A 14,921-nucleotide genomic window follows, 5' to 3' on the forward strand; every position below is an offset into this window, starting at 1 on the left:
CAACAGTGGCACACTGGTTAGCACTTCTGCTGCACAGGGACCCGGGTTCAATTCTGCCCTTGGGCCACTGTCTGCATGGAGTTGGCTTGTTCTCTCCGCGCCTGCCTGTGTTTCCTCCGGGTGCTCCGGTTTCCTCCCACAGTCCAAAGATGTGCGGGTTAGGTGGATTGGCCATGCTAAATTGCCAATCAGTGACTGGTGGCCTGAGCTAGGGTTATTGCATGGGATTGTGGGGATAGGACCTGGGTGGGAGTGTAGTCAATGTAGACTCGGTGGGCCAAATGGCCTTATTCTGCACTGTAGGATTCTCAAACTCTATGACGTATCCAAAGATGTATCGGTTAGGGGGATTGGCCATGCTAAATTATGCCTTAGTGTCCCCAGATGTCTATCTTATCTGGATTAGCCATGGTAAATGTATGGGGTTTCAGGGATAGAATGGGGGAACAGGCCTGGGTAAGGTACTCTGTCAGGGAGAGTCAGTGCAGGCTGGATGGGCCAAATGGCCTCCTTCAGCACTGTGGGGATTCGATGATTACTCTGAAATCCCTAATAATTGGGAAGCCCTGTATTAGGGCACCCCTTGTTCTTTATTCAGAAAATTAAAAACAAGCGATTGAAAAATCAGTAATAGGTCTCGAAGGGGAGGGATTAAAATAAATGCTTTAATTTGGTTGGGGGAAGCCATTAGATGATAGAACACTTCACAGTAAGAGGTGGAGATTTAAATGTAGAAGAGGGAACTGGATAGGTATCTTAAAAGGAGGAAGATGAATGTAACATATAACAGTCCATAGAAAAGCTCTGGTTAATGGACACAATGATTAGCTCCCAGGAACAGAGGACTTATTTCTTCTCTCCCCTCTCCAGCTCCTATTCCAGGCCCAATTTCGACAGTTAAAGCTGAAATTTTCCAATCGCTAAAGACTTAGTACCACGCTGCCTTATCGGTTAAGCCTTTAATTGTTTCTAAGAGTTATTTTGATCACCCCGTTAGAATCCAATGATCCAATATTGTCAGATCAGAGTGGGGCAGTGGGACTGAACAACAGGAGTGGAGGTGGCCATTTTGAATTCAGGCCTACTTCTACATTCAAGCCTGTCTGCATCTCAACTCCAATCATCCACTTTTCTGCCGAACTCTTCATACTCTTCCCAAACAAAAATCGAAAGATACCAGTCTTGAAAGCTTCAGAGGCCTTTTTTTTTGGCGGGGGTGTGGGCTCATAAAATGGGGTGATTAAAGGATCTTATAGGAGAGATGGAGAGAAACTGGGCGAGATTCTCCGGCCTCCTTGATGCGTGCTTCCTGCCAACGTGGGGTAGGACATTGTTTACGCATGGCAGGATTCTCCAATCCCGCCCACTATCAATGGGATTTCCCACTGGCATCACTCCACGGTGCCAGGAAACCCATGGGCAGGGTGGGAGGGGGTGCGCTGCCGGCAGGACAGGAGATTCCCGCCAGTGTGAGTGGCCACAGAATTCCGGCCACTGTTCTACTTGGTGGATGTCCCAGAATGTGGATGTAAAACCTTAAGATTAGAGATGGATTATTGAAAGATGATTCCGGAAGCACTTTTTCTTGGAGTTGTAGAAATCTGGAATGAAGGAGGGAAGGCAGTCGAATAGTCGGGTTGAGTGCCGGTCTGTTGTTACCTGTAATCCCCGGATTAGCGAGGGAGACCTTTGCCAGTGAGCTTCCGCAGTGAGTCAGTCCTTTCCAAGCATGCTGCAGCTTTGGCTCTGAGGGCTTTTATTTCTGGGGTTTTCCAAGGCAGACCTGTGAGGGAACACCTTCACAGTTGCGTATTCCCTTTAAGAGGGAGATTGCCCGCACCTTGAACCCGAATTCCCCCTCTGGAGTCTCTCCTGTATCAGTATTAACTAACCTGAGGGGGATCTTTGCTATATTGTTCTTGTATGATAGCATAATGGTTACGTCACTGGTCTAAAGCTGGTTACTGGTGAGGACGGCAGATTTCCTTCCCTAAAGGACGTTAGTGATGGATTTTTCCGACAATGGTTTCATGGTCTTCAGCAGACTCTTAATTCCAGATATTTTTTATTGAATCCAAATTCCACCATCTGCCGTGGCGGGATTCGAACCCGGGCCCCCAGAACATTAGCTGAGTCTTTGGCTTAACAGCCCAGCGTTAATACCACTTGGCCATCGCCTCCCCTGACATGCAGCAACCAATTCTGACTGGTTCCTCACGTAATTTTACACGTTTTTCCCACTCGGACAGATCAACAAGACGAGATCTGTCTCGTCCCACCCCCCACCAGTGTGTGAGTACTGAGGCTGATCCTTTAAACACCCGCACTGAGAACCTGTCCTACATGAGAATGTAAGGCTCAGACATTCCTGATGTACCAGGGCCATCCTGGGTACCGGTGGGTGAACGAAATGCGAACATGCAGTCAGACAGGAAGGAAGCCTTAGAGACGTGGCAAGGAATCTGAGTGAAATTAGAATGTTTCGGATGATTGGAAAATTTAAATGAATGTGTATCCCCTTTAAAGAATTGTGATGTTCAGCTACCAAGCACACATATGTAAATACACATGGATCAATACATACTGCCCAAACCCATGTAAACACACATATGTGTAAACACATGTACCAGACACATACCCCCACACATATACACACGTGTACCAGACATATACCCCTGTCACATGACCAGATCCATACCCCAAATCACATATAAACATGCACATATACACACAGATGTACCAGACTCATATTCCCAAGCATATATAAGCCTGCACACACACACACACACACACACACACACACACACACACACACACACACACACACACACACACACACACACACACACACACACACACACACACACAGGTACCAGGCATATACTCTCCACAGTATAGAAACACACAATGTACGCATACATATACCCCAATCATATAAAAACATACACTTATACACACATGTATCAGACACATACATCCCATCACAAAATAACACACACATATTCACACAGATCGACTACATACACACATCAAATGCATACATGCACTCTTCATATACCATTCGTGCACATCTAGTATAAACCTCCCACCACAGCAGGTGCTTCACCCATACACATGTGCTTGTCCAGTTGTTACGGGAGCTGCAGCTGTTCACTTGGAGTGTACTCCAAATCCCACAACGCCATCCGAGTGTACCGCCCAAACCCAAAGCTGGCAGAGTGAAAGGAGAAGTGAGGCTAATCCTGCCTCGCAGCCAGTGTTGTCAAACACGGGTACGCTTGGTGCCGAGTGAAGGCCTTCCCAGTTGTAACGAAGAGAGAGAAAAAATAATCTCACTCATGAGAAAAAGCTTTGCTTGATCGGAATGAGGCATCAACCTACCGCTCGAACCTGGGCCGTTTGCTGGCGTCTGAGTCTGTGACGATGAGAATGTACTGCTTGAATGTGTAGCCATTTAAACCTTCCCCCCACCACCGCCCCCACCCCCGACCCCATCCCCTCCCCTTCACAGCGAGGATTCTGCTTTCATTCTGGAAAGAAAGCTGCCTCTCTTTGCAGAACCTTGCAAAGCAACCCTGGGGGTCCTATGGATGGTTTCTGACCTTGTTTTGCCAAGTTAACCCGGCCTCCCAAGTGTTAATTTGAAATCTTTTGGTCCTACGCATCCTTCAAAATCTGTGGGAGGCCACATCAGTGAGAGGTTGTTTTTGTGAGCTATACGAGGGGGGTGGTGGTGGGGGGGGTGTGGGGCGATGTTGGGGGGGGTGGTGATGGGGGGAACAGAGGAACCAGTGGCGAATATCAAAATGGAGGCTCTATCCCTTCGATTGACCCGGGTCATCTCAACGCACCGAGGGGCTAAAGAGCGAAGGAGGTCAAACGTGAGAGGAGGAGTGGGCCAAAGAAAGGGAGGGTGGACATTGTGTCTAAGGATCGCCTGACCTCACAAACCCTCTGAACAGGCGACGCTGTTTCAATGCAAATTAAAAAAAGGTGCGCCTTGCGTACAGCTTCGATCTGAGGGGACATCGTTACCAGCTGATAAGAGGGCCAATATGGCTGAAGCAACCTTTGCCCCCTGACCCTTGATGACACTCATTAGCGAGAGGGAGGACGTGCTAGGCCGCAGTTGACTGGCCATGAAGACAGCTTGTATAAATATTTCCGGAAATGTTGTCGAATAACCACAAAACCCCAGTGTACATATATATATATATAAATATATATAATAAATATATATATATTATATATATACTTCTTTTCTTTCCCCTTCCCTCCAGCCTCAGACTGAAAGGGAAAGTCACCCTGCGCTGTGCTCAATGACTTGTCTGTACGTGAAACTTCCTTCTCGTGGGCCACCGCCATCACTGCTTCATGACGTCAGTGTTTTCCGGTCATTCCCATCCCCTCCCCCCCCGATCCGCCATTTGCAATTGCTGCTTACTCATGGACACAGTTCCCTTCATCGGGGTCCAACGGGGTGCCTCATACAGATTCTCGTTTTTTTTTTGTTGTTCTCTGACTGTCCCGATGGTTTGATTGGAAAACCGTGCTTTAATTTATTTTATACCAAGAGAGAAAAGGAATTGTACCGCGAGACTTTGTCGTAATGTAGTTTTTTTTTAAATTTGAAAGAAACCGAGAGCATTAAAGCTGCTGTGACTGATGAGACTTCTTGTGTTGCACTTGTTACTCAGGATGGACTCTGAAACGGTCTCAGATGGTAACACATCACTCACGCACATTTGTCCTGCTCTCATAGAACATAGAACACTACAGCACAAACAGGCCCTTCGGCCCACAAGTTGCGCCGATCATATCCATACCTACCAGGCCTATCTATAACTCTCAATCCCGTTAAATCCCATGTACTCATCCAGAAGTCTCTTGAAAGACCCCAGCGAGTTTGTCTCATCTTCCTTCTCAGCCAAACAGCAACAAATAATTCCACAAAGAAGTTAACTTTCTGTGTGTTTAACCCACTGGGGCAGCACGGTGGCACAGTGGTTAGCACTGCTGCCTCACAGCGCCAGGGACCCGGGTTTGATTCCGGCCTTGGGTCACTGTCTGTCTGGAGTTTGCGCGTTCTCCCTGTGTCTGCGTGGGTTTCCTCGAGATGCTCTGGTTGCCTCCCACAGTCCAAAGATGTGTGGGTTAGGTTGATTGGCCATACTAAATTGCCCCTTAGTGTCAAGGGGATTGACAGGGTAAACAAGCGGGTTTACAGGGATGGGGCCTGTGTGAGATTGCTGTCGGTGCAGGCTCGATGGGCCGAATGGCTTCCTTCTGCACTGTAGGGATTCTGTGATTCTACTCTATGATTCTACGATAACAGCAAGTTGCTTCTCTTAATCCTCCATTCGGAAATAGTAAAAGCCAGGCATTAAGAGAAGAGTGGCAGCCGCCCCTCCTGTTATCCGAGCCTGTAATCTGCCCAGCTAAAGCTGTGGGATCTTGCTGGGCGCTCTGTTGGTCTACATAACGACACACAGGGCTGATCAACACTATCCAATGGGCTTTAAAGGCCGAAATTCCCCGGGCGTTCCCACTCCGACTCCGGCAAGTGATCTGGGCAACCTCAGGGAAAGCGATGGTTAAGTTTCCTTGGGCCATTGTGCCAGGGAGGTGACACTGGGAGGCTGAACAGAGCATAGCTCCAGCGGAATGTCAGTCCTGTTCTACTGCAAAGTGTTTCCACCTTGTATATAATGTAAAGGCGTATCGGGTGCTGTCTTACCAGCCATTCACTCCCGACTGCTGCTCCCAACGAGTGAAGATGGAGAATTTGGCGCTCAGCTAAATCTCCATTCATTGCAGCAGGATGGGAAAATCCCACCGGCATGGACAGCTGGATGATTTTGCCCTTTGGGTGGGATGCAATGAAAATTATTAATTGAAATGTGCTAAGATCCCTCTACAAGAATGCTTTTTCTGCATTTAAGCCTGTGCCGATTTAATGCCTGTCTAAACTAAAACCACATGCACTTACGGATTCCGTATCCTTCCATTCCCATTTTATTCATGAATTCATCTAGATGCTCCTTAACTGTTGCTATCGTACCTGCTCCCACTGCCTCTCCTGACATTTCAGACATTTACCACACTCTGAGTAAAAAACTTGCCTCGCACATCTCTAAACTTTTCCCCAATGCATCATAAACCTATGGCCCCTAGTATTTGATTTTTCTACCCTAGGAAATAGCATCTGACTATCCACTCTGTCCACGCCACTCATAATCTTGTAGACCTCTATCAGGTCACCCCTCAATCTCTGTTATTCCAGTGAGGACAAACCAAGTTTCTCCAACCTCTCAGAGCTAAACTATTGAATTTGATGATCAGCCATGATCGTAATGAATGGTGGAGCAGGCTTGAAGGGCCAAATGGCCCACTCCTGCTTCTAGTTTCTATGTTTCTACGTTAAAACTTTGGAAGCCCAGCACAGCTAACACAAGTTTTGTTCATTTAAATGGTGTAAGTGAGCACAGATTAGTACAGTTGTTAAGTGGGATTAATTGATTGAATCTGTGAGGTAGACAGTGTGATGTTCCCAGACTAATTTTCATCATGAATTACAAGAAGAAAAGATTTGTACAACCCCAACTGGCTTACGTTCATAAATTCATAACACGTAGGGGCAGAATTAGGCCATTCGGCCCATCGAGTCTGCTCCACCATTCAATCATGGCTAATACGCTCCTCATCCTCACTTTCCTGCCTTCTCCCCATAACCCATCGCCAATTAAAAATCTGTCTGACTCCTCCTTAAATTTACTCACTGCCCCAGTACCCACTGCACTTTGAGGTAACAAATTCCACGGATTCGCAACCCTTTGGGAGAAGTAGTTTCTCCTCAACTCTGTTGTAAATTTGCGATCCTCGATCCTAACACTATGACCTCTTGTCCTAGAATGCCCCACAAGAGAAAGCATCCACTCCACGTCTATTTTATCCATACCTTTATCATTTTGTATACCTCAATTTGACCTCCCCTCATTCTTTTAAATATAGGCCGAAACTGTTCAATCTCTCTTCGTACGGCAAACCCTTTATCTCTGGAACCAATGGAATGAACCTCCGACAAACTGTCTCCAATGCCACTACATCCTTCCTCCAATAAAGAGACCAAAATTTTGCACAATACTCCTGGTGCGGCCTCACCAATGCTTGGTTTAGTTGCAACAAAACTTCCTTACCTTTATACTCTATGCTGATAGAGCATAGACGCTCTGATCCAATAAATATGCAATTATCAACTGTGGCTCAATTAGTTGCACGCTCACATCTGAAGGTGATGAGTTCAGTCCTACTCCTGGCATTATATTTTTCCCATCATTCTTAGCTGGGCCTAGCTGGCAAAGGCAGCATTTGTTTCCCATCATGCCGAGAGGCAATGACATTGCTGTGGCTCAGGAATCATGTGTAGGCCAAACCAACTAAATATGACAGATTTCCTTCCCGTAAGGACATAAGAGAACTGGATAGCATTTTAATACAATCAATGATAGTTGCATGTACACTATTATTCAAATTTGCTTTATATTCTGATTTTATTAATTTGCATTTAAGTTTCACCACTTGCCATGGTGGGTTTGAACCCATGCCCCAGAGTCATAGAGTTTTACAGTATGGAAACAGGCCCTTTGGCCCAACTTGTCAATGCCACCCTTATTTTTATACAACTAAGCTAGTCCCAATTGCCTGCATTTGGCCCGCATATCCCTCTATACCCACCTTACCCATGTAACTGTCCAAATGTTTTTTAAAAGACAAAATTGTACCAGCCTCTACTGCTACCTCTGGCAGCTTGTTCCAGACACTCACCACCCTCTGTGTGAAAAAATTTCCCCTCTGGACACTTTTGTATCTCTCCCTTCTCACCTTAAAGCTATGCCCTCTAATTTTAGACTCCCTTACCTTTGGGAAAAGATATTGACTATCTAGCTGATCTGTGGCCATTGTTTTTTATAGACCACGATAAGATTACCCCTCAGCCTTCTACGGTACAGGGGAAAAAAGTCCCAGTCGGTTCACCTCTCCTTATAACTCAAACCATCAAGCTCCAGTAGTAAATATCCTAGTAAATCTTTTCTTCACTCTTTCCAGTTTAATAATTCACCTTGGCTTCCAGATTACTAGTCTATTGACTTTCCAGTTATGCCACTACACTCTCAGATGGTCATGAAGATTTCAATGAGACCTGACCTGGGGGACTTAAAACAGCGCAACAAGGATAGAGGCTCAGGGCTGAAACCGAGGCTGAAGGAAAGTGGTGAGGGGCGGGGGAGTTGGAGCGGGTGGCAAGACTGAGAGCTGACCCAGAACCTTGAATGAGCTCAAGAGACCCGGGGCTGCTACTGTTGATGGGGGGCAGGGGGTACTCAGTCTGTGAGCTGTCCTCATTCTGAGAAAATCAAGTGTGATGTTACAGGAAACCAGGTGAGTGCTGTATTGGTGAATGTTCTTCTCATTTTGCTTGTTTATCTTTTAAGGGCCAGTACATATTGTTGGTAACTATAAGGTTTTACGACTGGTAAGGTTTCGTAGCAGCAGTAGTGAAGCTTATTAGGAGTAGTTGATGTCTCCTTTTTACATCCGCAGGTGATTCAGTCCGCCTTGTTGGCCAACAAGGTGCATACACGCAGTGGGTCGTGAGAGGGTTACTCTTGGATGTTGCTTCGAGAGTTGCCTAGCACTTCACGTCGTTAGTGTACGCTTTAACTGGATCAATTGACGGGCAACATGACAGCTCAGTGATTATCACTGTCTGCTGTACAGTTACAAGGACCCAGGTCGGATCTCCGGCTTGGATCAATGTCTGTGGGAGTTTGCACATTCTCTCCATGCTTGCGTGGGTTTTCTCCGGGTGCTCCAGTTTCCTCCCACATCCCAAAAACGTGCTTTTTAGGCTGATTGGTGTCAATAAATTGTCCCTGAATTGGATCTCCCTTAATCTGGAGCACATATAATTCCCTAAATTTGCACGCCTTTATTGTGGAGTCCACTGGATGTAGACAAAAATGTAGATGAAAGACTTGAATAAGGCACTCACTGTGTGTTAAAATGGGTGGCGCGGGCTCGTTGGGCCGAAGGGCCTGTTTTCCGGGCTGATTTTGTTCTTTGTTCTTTGTTAATTCATTCATTTTAAAAGCAATAAATTATCTCACACACAGTAATGATGGCAGGGTGGGTGATGTGTTGCGACTGTGGAATGTGGGGTTCCCTGGACACCAGTGTAATGCAACGCAAACACATGGCAGTAAATGTCAATGGCTTGAGGAGGCTCAGCTTAGAGTCAGCGAGCAGGAGGCTAAGCTGCAGACATCAGGTATGGGGAATCAGGTACAGGGAAAGTTATCTGGGCATAATATTTCCTGATGGCCAGAGAGGAACTTGAAGTGGCGAGCTGAGGATCCAGTTGTCATTGTCCAGATGGGAACCAAGAGTATAGATCAAACTCAGAATGATGTTCTGCTAAGAAAATTTGAAAAGTTAGGGTCCAAATTAAAACGCAGAACATCAATGGTAAAATCTCTGGATTGTTACCTGAGTCGGGCACCAGTTGGCATAGGGACAAGCAGATTAGAGAATTAAACACTTGGTTCAAAGCATGGTTTATGGTGGAGGAGTTTCAATTCATGGGACACTGGCATCAGCACTCAGGGACCACAATCCCATCCAGGCCCTATCTCCATAACCCATGCATTTACCTGAGCTAAGGGACAATTTAGCATGACCAATCCACCTAACCTGTACATCTTTGGATAAAAGCAGAGCAGCCGGAAGAAAACCATGCGGACACAAGGGCAATATTCCACAGAGATTATGACCCAACTGGAATTGAACCCAGGTCTTTGGATCTGTGAGACAGCAGTGCTAACCACTGTGCCATCCATTTTGTCACCATTTTCAGTAACGTGAACCATAGTCTCTGCTTCCCACTTCAGAACAGCCTGGCAGTGTCTGGGAGCTTTTGAGGATCTTCATATAAGCGACAACAAGCAATAATTCTATCGAATCCATTTCAGGTTGCCATTTTGCGTGCCAGATTCTCGTTGACCTTGGCAAGTTTCTCTGTTAAAATGCGGATATCGTTCTGGAGCTTGTTCTCTTTCTCCTCTGGCAAGATTTGTCGATTCAGTTCTCCTCTTTTTGAACACAAATCTTCAATGCATTTAACCAGTCCAATGTTGTCACTCTGCAGCATGGCCCCTTGCTGGGGTGGCAGGTGGCACAATGGTTAGCACTGATGCCTCACAGCACCAGGGACCTGGGTTCGATTCCCAGCTTGGGTTACTGTCTGTATGGAGTTTGCATATTTTCTGTGTGTCTGCGTGGGTTACCTCCGGGTCCTCTTGTTTCCTCCCACAGTCTAAAGGTATGCGGGTTAGATTGATTGGCCATGCTAAATTGCCACTTAGTCAGTGAATTAGCAGAGTACGTAAGAACATAAGAACATAAGAAATAGGAGCAGGAGTAGGCCATCTAGCCCTTCGAGCCTGCCCCGCCATTCAATAAGATCATGGCTGATCTGAAGTGGATCAGTTCCACTTTCCCGCTTTCTCCCCATAACCCTTAATTCCCTGTCTATCAAAAACCTATCTACCCGTGTCTTAAATATATTTAGCGAGGTAGCCTCCACCACTTCAACGGGCAGAGAATCCAGAGATTCACGCCCTTTAAGTGAAGAAGTTCCTCCTCAACTCCGTTCTAAACTGCGCCCCCCTTATCATGAGGCTGTGCCCCCTAGTCCTACTATCCTTTCTGAGCAGGAAGAATCTCTCTACCTCTACCCTATTCATTCCTTTCATTATCTTATACGTCTCAATAAGATCCCCCCTCATTCTTCTAAACTCCAATGAGTACAGACCCAGTCTATTTAGTCTCTCTTCATAGTCTAACCCCCTCATCTCTGGTATCAGCCTAGTGAACCTAATAAATATGTTGGGTTATGGAAATAGGGCCTGGATGGAATTGTGGTCAATGCAGACTCGATGGACCAAATGGCCTCCTTCTGCACTGTAGGATTCTATGGTTCTATGGCATGGGACTCCTCTGCTCTGGGTGCTGGAAGGTCAACTGCTACCCTGCCCAGTCCCGTTCCCCAGGCCCTATCTCCCGGCAACCAAGAGAGTACTCACTTTCTCCCTACAAGAATGGAGAGTTTGGCGCTCAACTACGTCTCCATTCACTGCAACGGTATTGGAAAACCCCAGCCGCAGGTGAGGTTGGAGAATTCCCGTTTAATGCATGTAACCCCCCCCCACAAGTCCCTCAGTGCTGGGGAACTGTTCCACTGAGTATATATTGGCTGTACCTCTCCATTCTATCAAAATGAACTCCCTTACACTTCTGGGATTCTGTTACTAATCCATGTCCTATTGCAGTCAATTTGTTTCACTTGGGCTGTTTGTTATCATTGGCATTTTTTTGGAATTTCACTCTGTGTTCCAATACCCGAGGAATTGATTGCAAAGAAAAGCAATGCTCCTAGCTTAGCTCTCGCTCTTGGTCTGGAGGCCTGCTCTGTTGCTTCTTGTTAATCCCGTCCATTAGTGTCCTCTCCTACTCTTGTTGCCGCAATATGAAGGCAGGTTAAGGGCAGTATGGGATGCTTCAGCCTCTAGCCACTGTGTTAGGTGTGAGTAATTGGTCCATTCTCTTGTTTACTGCGCTGAATTAATTACTTCCACTGGTTTTCAAAATGTGTACACAGATGGAGGGGACATGCACATACCTCACGGAGCTCAAGCTTTTCAAATCTTCCTTCTTTTCAAATAAACAAACATCTCGCATTTGCTCTCCCCACTAACTGTGAGGCATCTCGCTGAATAATGCAGGACACAAACTACCTGTGGAATTCTGTCTCCAAAATGAGCTTCATACACACATAACGTATTCCTAAACATGACAGGCAGGAGCAGAATACAGGAGTTGGGACGTTTGGTTGAAGCTGTACAAAGTTTTTACCCAGAGGGTGGTGGGTGACTGGAACTCGCTGCCTGGGAGATAATGGAAGCAGATACGATAGTGGCTTTTAAGGGGTGCCTTGACAAGTACATGAACAAGATGGGAATAAAGGGATATGGTCTCCGGAAGAGCAGGGGGTTTTGGTTCAGTTGGGCAGCATGGTCGGTGCAGGCTTGGAGGGCCGAAGGGCCTGTTTCTGTGCTGTAATTTTCCTTGTTCTTTGTTCGTTAATAAGGCCACGCTTGAAATACTGTGTCCAGTTTCGGTCACCCGATACAAAGGATATTATTAAACTAGAAAGAATGAAGGAAAGATTTATTAGGATGCTACTGGGACTTGATGGTTTGAGTTACTAGGAGAGGCTGGATAGAGTGGGGCTATATCCCCTGGAGTGTAGGAGGCTGAGGGGTGATCTTATGGAGGTCTATAAAATAAGGAGGGCAAAGATCAGCTCGATAGTCAACATCTTTACCCAAAGGTAGGGGAGTCTAAAATTAGAGGGAATAGGTTTATGGTGAGAGGGGAGAGATACAAAAGGGTCCAGAGGGGCAATTTTTTCATCAGAAGATGGTGAGTGTCTGGAACAAGCTGCCAGAGGTAGTGTTAGAGGTGGATACAATTTTGACTTTTAAAAAGCATTTAGACAGTTATATAGATAAAATGGGTATAGAGTGATATGGGCTAAACCATAAGTCCATTAGACCATAAGGCATAGCAGCAGAATTAGGCCACTCGGCCCATCGAGTATGCACTGCCATTCCATCATGGCTGATATTTTTCTCATCCCCATTCTCCTGCCTTTTCCCCATGACTCCTGGCCCCCTTGTTAATCAAGAACCTATCGATCTCTGTCTTAAAAACACTCAGTGACCTGGACTCCACAGCCTTCTGCGGCAAAGAGTTCCACAGATTCACCACTCTCTGGCTGAAGAAATTCCTCTTTATCTCTGTTTTAAAGGATCATCCCTTCAGCCTGAGGCTGTGCCCTCTGGTTCTAGTCTTTACTACTGGTGGAAACATCTTTTCCACATCCACTCTATCCAGGCCTCGCAATGTCCTTTAAGTTTCAGTAAGACCCCCCTCCCCTCATCCTTCTAAGCTCCAACGACAACAGATCAGGAATCCTCAACTGTTTCTCACACGACAAGCTCTTCATTCCAAGGATCATTCTTGTGAATCTCCTCTGGACCTTTCCCAAGGCCAGCACATCCTTCCTTAGATATGGGGCCCAAAACTCCTCATAGTACTCCAAATGGGGTCTGACCAGAGCCTTATACAGCCTCAAAAGTACATCCCTCCTCTTGTATTCTAGCCTTCTCGACATGAAGCCCTCCTTACTCAGAGGGTAGTAAGGGCGTAGAATGCCCTGCCTGCAGCAGTTGTGGACGCGCCAACTTTAAGGGAGTTCAAATGGTCATTGGATAGGCATATGGATAACATCGGAATGGTTTAGGTTAGAGGGTCATTAGATTGGTTCCACTGGTCGACGCAACATCGAGGGCCAAAGGACCTGTACTGCGCTGTAATGTTCTATGTTCTATGAATGCTAACATTGCATTTGCCTCACTAACTGCCGACTGAATCTGCACGTTAACCTTAAGAGGATCTTGAACAATGACTCCCAAGTCCCTTTGTGTTTCTGATTCCCTGAGCATTTTCTCATTTAGAAAATAGTCTATGCCTCCATTCCTCCTTCCAAAGTGCATAATCTCACCTTTCCACATTGTATTCCATCTACCACTTCTTTGCCCACTCTCCTAACCTGTCCAAGTCCTTCCGCAGCCCCCCCGCTTCCTCAATACTACCTGCCCCTCTACATATCTTTGTATCACCTGCAAACTTAGCAACAGTGCGTTCAGTTCCTTCCTCCAAATCGTTAACGTGTATTGTGAAAAGTTGTGGTCCCAGCACTGACCCCTAAGGCATACCACTAGTCATAGGCTGCCATCCTGAAAAAGAGCCCTTTATCCTCACTCTCTGCCTTCTGCCAGTCAGCCAATCCTCCATCCATGCCAAGATCTTACCCTTAACACCATGGGCATGTAATTTATCTAACAGTCTCCAATGTGGCACTTCGTCAAAGGCCTTCTGGAAATCTAAATAAATCACGTCCACTGGTTCTCTATCATCTAATTCCTTGTTACCTCCTCAAAGAACTCTAACAGATTTGTCAAAAATGACCTCCCCTTGACAAAGCCGTGCTGATTCAGTCCCACTTTATCATGCACTTCCAGGGTACTCTGTGATCTCATCCTTAATAATGGACTTTAAAATCTTTCCGGTGACTGAAGCCAAACTAACCAGCCTATAATTTCCTGTCTGCTGCCTCCCTCCCTTCTTAAACAGTGGTGTTACATTCACTATTTTCCAGTCCTCTGGTACCTTCCCTGCCTTCCGTCATTCCTGAAAGATCACCACTGATGACTCCACAATTGCCTCAGCTCGCTCTTTTAAAACCCTCGGGTGTAATCCATCTGGCCCAGGTGATGTATCCACATTTAGACCTTTCAGTTTCCCCAGAACCTTCTCCTTCGTGATAGCCACTACACTCACTTGTGCCCCCTGACCCTCCTGGAGCTCTGACCTCTCACTGGCAACTTCCACCGTGAAGACTGATGCAAAGTAACCATTCAGTTCCTCTGCCTTTGTTTTTTTTCTATTATTTCTCCAGCCTCATTTTCCTGTGGACCCATGGCTATTTTTGCTCTCTCTCACTTTTTATATATTGAAAAAAATCTCTTCCTACCTTCTTTTATATTGCCAGCTAGCTTACGCTCATATTTCATCTTCTCCCCCCTTACATTTTTTTTTAGTTATCCTCTGCTTGCTTTTAAAGGTTTCCCAATCCTCTGGCTTCCCACTAATCCTTGCCACTTTTCTGCTTTTTCTTTTGCTTTTATGCTGTCTTTAACTTCCCCCGTCAGCCATGTATGCCTCATCTTCCCCTTAGT

Source organism: Carcharhinus amblyrhynchos, chromosome 7 (assembly GCF_965287045.1).
Source record: "Carcharhinus amblyrhynchos chromosome 7, sCarAmb.v2.hapA, whole genome shotgun sequence".
Taxonomy (NCBI): Eukaryota; Metazoa; Chordata; class Chondrichthyes; order Carcharhiniformes; family Carcharhinidae; genus Carcharhinus; species Carcharhinus amblyrhynchos.